The sequence below is a fragment of the Hyalella azteca genome, unplaced genomic scaffold, assembly GCF_000764305.2.
Source record: "Hyalella azteca isolate HAZT.00-mixed unplaced genomic scaffold, Hazt_2.0.2 contig15913, whole genome shotgun sequence".
NCBI lineage: Eukaryota > Metazoa > Arthropoda > Malacostraca > Amphipoda > Hyalellidae > Hyalella > Hyalella azteca.
Window position 1 is genome coordinate 1 of NW_025945744.1, and position 5,084 is coordinate 5,084.

Below are 5,084 nucleotides of genomic sequence, written 5' to 3' on the forward strand. Positions count from 1 at the left end.
TAAAGATCTTCGTTCAAGCAACTTTCGTATGGCTATTTGAGTTGCACTTAAGTTGCTGCCTGATTCTTTTCTTTGGAAAGCAATAGTGAAAATCTTTATTATCCTAATTTTATTTTTTAGTTTAGTGCGCTCGAGGAAAGTAAGGGGAATTCAGTTACTGGTGAATGATTCGATCGTTTATCGTTCGCATGTACCAGAATTTATTCTTAATGTTTCCGTGATTATCGATACGTAGTTACAGCCACATATTACTACGACTGGCGAGGTCGATACATACAGTGACTTCCAAACCTTTCTAATTAGAAATTTCAAGAGACGATCTTTTCCTCTGACACATAAGCCTCATCGTTATGTTTTTTGTAGTTGTGGTCTTTTGACTATGACTATGGAGAACTGTGGAAATGACTATGGAGAACTGTGTGATGCTGTTATCCATATAACATTACTGGATGTTTTTGTGTTTTAGCTGCTGCCATTCCAAGCAGCGACGCGCCTTTCTTTTATGCTTTGAACAGGTCTCCTTACTGGAGCATTTAAAACTTCTCACATCTTTGTAAGTCCATAGGATGGCTTGTGATTGTTAGCATGTCATGGTTTTATTCTTGGTGAGCTTCTATAACATAGTTGGTACACAGTAAAAGAAGTGATGATTCGATGCAACGTTCAGTGGTGCATAACCATTACTCTCTGGGCTATTCGCTTCAGAAAATAGTGGCGTAGAGCTCTAATATTTAAAGCAAGATGATGTCACGCGCTGGTTACCGACGCATGGCTTAATATACAGCTGATAGGTGGTCATCCGGAAATATGCTAGGAGTTCCTTTCAAGGCTGATTGGTGCTCAAATTTGGTGGTGCATGGCTGTGTACCCGATCTTTCACAGTTTTACTTTCATTAACAGTTATACTGGAGGTATGTACTATAATACTATATAGGTCATCGAGCGTTAATCTTGTGCCTTGTGGTTCCAAAAAATTTAGGAACTTTAGTGACAACTCAAAAGTAAATATATTCCATGCCTGTCCATAATAATATCTCCAACAATGGCAGGAAATATAAAAAATGCAATGGTACACACTACACAATGCAGTGCAGATGTTATTGCCTTTGTATGCGCAAGGATGACAGCTCCAACTCCAAGATGAGAAGCATTGGAGCTAGGTTGCTATGGATTCAAGCCTTTACAAGCTTGGCTCATTTCTTTGTGTCATTGGAGAACAGCATATGTTTGCAGTCAAAAGGTTGTGGTTTTAACTTCTTATGTTGTCAAGATTCATTTGGATTGAAATAGGAATACCGTCAAACAGGGTAAAAAGGGACGGTTTTGAGCATTTTTTTTAATAACTTCTTACCATGAAACATTTCAGAAACAAGTTTAGGCTCATATTATAGCTCTTTACGAGGGCTATCGAATGGCGTCTTCAAAAAATTCCATATGCTATTTGTAAGGCGCTAGACGCAATATAAAAGGCTCCTGAATTTATCTTGAAATGGGGTAAAAAGGGACACTTGAAAAAAAATCAATTTCAAACATTTGAAACAGAGTGTACTCATCTATTACTAACAGTACTCTGAAGTCGTCTTTCATTGTAGATGATGTAGATGTAAAATAAATGACATTTTCTGTCATTTTTACTTGTTTTTCATTTATTGCTTTGATATTACCATATTCACTAAGTATCATATTATTAATGCGATATTACTGTATCCATCGACATGCCATTGAGCATTGACAACGACCTTGTCCACTGCAAGCTTCATATCAGCAGCCATGTAGCATGTCTTCTGTAGGTACCTGTAAGCTTACAGGATGGTTTGTAATTTCGTACAATTTTAATCAAGTCTAGTGATTTCAGTATAACAAAAAAAATCATGAAAAACATACCTGAAACAGAAAATAATGTTTTAGTGACAACCATCATATGTTTTGACGAAATAAATCATAGTTTAGGTCAATTACTTTTCATTCTATGATGCCCGGTGCACAATTCTATATTCCATGTACAATTTTGTGATGACCGATGATGCACTAATTTTTTGACAAGTGAATTTTTTATCGCCAAGTGGGGTAAATGTAATCAAAATTCTTTGTTGTTAATCATTTTTTTGTTAACTGGAGCCTTTGCCAAATGAGGTTCTACTGTAAATGCATTTTTAAGGGTGTCCCTAATTACCCCGGATGGGTGTCCTGGGTAGCCCCACCGTGTGGAAATAGCTGCCATTTTTTTTTTTGAATGAGATAGGCAAATTCTGTCAGTTACGTTTTCAAGCCGACATCTGGGTGCAACTTTTATGTAAGTAAAATTTTTCAATATGAAATTTTCAATATGTAAGTAAAATTTTTTTTGCTCCAGACCTTAGCAGAGGTACTTTTACAAAATCGCACATTTCACCCTTTTTTTCAGCAATTTTTTAGAGATGGAAAATGTTTGATTTATTGACTAGCTTTATATATAATACATACCTAGTAAAAATGTTGAAGTTTATGCCACTATTTTTAGTTTTGCAATATTTTGATTAGTTTAGCTGCTACAACATTTCTACGAAATGTGGGACGCACGTCCCTATTTACCCCGCCCGTCCCTTTTTACCCCGTTTACGGTAGTTGTTTCATCATGAGGAAAATTAAAACTCACATGATGACTATTCCAAGGAAGTTACTGCAGCCTAATACTTATTCAACTATTTTCCTCTTCATTGTGGTTGGTCCAGAATTTTGTCCATCTTTAATCATAAGCAAATAAATTTTCTTCCCATATTGTGAATGATTTTTTGTTTAAACCACAAGATTTATGCTAGATGGCCTATGTAGTATATACATCTGGTATGATTGTTAATGAAAGAGAAACTGTGAAATATCCAGATGCAAGATTCCTAAGTTGCCACTTAAGGCAAGTCTGGGACAAATGAAGCCGCAAGATCTCGATAAGAAGTGCAAAAATTTCAATCCTGATTCTGGAATAATACTTAATATCTTACCAGCTAAGTAATAACTTAGTAGGCATCACATTGGATGAATAATGAAATTAAATTTTCATTTTATAGTTGGCAAATATTTCTATTATAAGGAAGATACAGACATAGATCAATATTCAATAGATGAGCCATTAACACCATAATTCCCTATGCCTGAAAGCCTGGGCCCTGATAGCTAGCTGATACATGACTTTATTGTCAATGACACACAAGATCAATGTCACTCAGCAGCAGAAACTGCATTTAATTCACAGCTCATCAATCAAATGATAATGTTGAGAAATTAGATTTCTGTTATTTGATCCAAATTCTAGATAGGCTACCGGTACTTGTATAATTTTTTTTTAAAATATAGTTTCTTTTGGAGCTGGTAACAAAAGTGCTATGGCAACATTAGTGCAATGGAATGAATTGATGCCTGCAGCCTGACAGTTATTTCATAGGGTATACCAATAATATTTTTAGGGGCCACATTCTGGCAAATTAATTCTTTATTGAGTGCTTTTAATTGTTTGAATTGATTTTATTCTTTGTGCCCCCAGTGCCTTAATAATAAACAAGTGACAGCTAGTTAAAGTTAAATTAGTGCATGTGAAGCAGGGTTTTAATCACTTTTCCATAGTCCTGCATGTCTTGCACTCATACTGACCTGCTACTCATCCATGCTGGCTGTAAATGAGCATGCTTTCTGTCCCTGACTACTGCTTGCTGATCTGTCACTAATCTTCCCCAAGACTATCACGGCTCTTTATAGGTGAGTCAAGGGAACACTCTTGCCATGCATCTCAGTCCTAAATTTTATAGGTAAATGTTTGTATATATTGTCAATCATCCCTTTAAATTGTTCTAGAGTTTAGTAGTAGGTAGTTCAATGTGTATTTAGGTGTTTTATGTGTTCCAAGTGTTTGTGTGTTCCAAGTGTTTGTGTGTTCCAAGTGTTTGTGTGTTCAAAGTGTTTGTGTGTTCAAAGTGTTTTATTGTTGGGTAGGCTTTATGTGTTCTTGTTCCTGCTTTTCGCAGAGCAGCCAATTTGGAGCGTGTTCTGGGCCAGGTTGGGGCTAGTGGATCCCACGCTGAGCTGGGGACCAGGGCTTAGGCATCTCCCATTTTACTCTAGAGGTTTTCATGCAGGGTATGGTTCACAGTCAATTGCAAGTAATGTTTGACAATAAGCTGCATGGCTTGTTATGAATTGTTCCAGAAAATTTTTTTTCTTCTTCATCTTCTGAAAAGAAAGCTAATATTTAGTATTGATGCATTGAAATTTTCAGTGGCCAAGGTTTCATCATGAAAACCATACCTGAAACAGAAAATAATGTTTTAGTGACAACCATCATATGTTTTGAAGAAATAAATCATAGTTTAGGTCAATTACTTTTCATTCTATGATGCCCGGTGCTCAATTCTATATATAGCATTTTATGTACAATTTTGTGATGACCGATGATGCACTAATTTTTTGACAAGTTAATTTTTTTTACCAAGTGGGGTAAATGTAATCAAAATTATTTGTTGTTAATCATTTTTTTTGTTAACTGGAGCCTTTGCCAATTGAGGTTCTACTGTAAATGCATTTTTAAGGGTGTCCCTAATTAACTGGGATTGGTGTCCTGAGTAGCCCCGCCGTGCGTAAATGGCTGCCATTTTTTTTGAATGAGATAGGCAAATTCTGTCAATTAAGTTTTCAAGCTGACACCTGGGTGCAACTTTTATGTAAGTAAAATTTTTTAATACAGCGAATATTTTTTTTGCTCCAGACCTTAGCAGAGGTACTTTTCTAAAATCGCACATTTCACACTTTTTTCAGCGATTTTCTAGAGATGGTTAATGTTTGATTTCTCGACTAGTTTTATACATAATAAATAGTAAAAATGTTGAAGTTTATGCCACTATTGTTAGTTTTGCAATATTTTGATTAGTTTAGGTGCTACAACATTTTTACGAAATGTGGGACGCGTGTCCCTATTTACCCTGCCCTTCCCCTTTTACCCCATTTGACGGTAGTTCATATTTGATGTTTTGGCCAGGCTCAATCCTATGGCTCTGAGAACACTTGGAGCAATGGCAGCGATCACTTGCAGCGTTGCAGGCAACATTCCTCAACACCTA

General features: G+C 36.1%; 1 long non-coding RNA gene across 1 annotated transcript; it reads left to right on the plus strand.

The window, feature by feature from the left end:
* Positions 1-3,466: 3,466 nt before the first annotated feature.
* On the plus strand, positions 3,467-5,078 carry LOC125179232. Its single transcript, XR_007157191.1, has 3 exons — positions 3,467-3,729; positions 3,996-4,107; positions 5,003-5,078. It is a non-coding gene; the product is annotated as an uncharacterized LOC125179232 (long non-coding RNA).
* Positions 5,079-5,084: the final 6 nt, after the last annotated feature.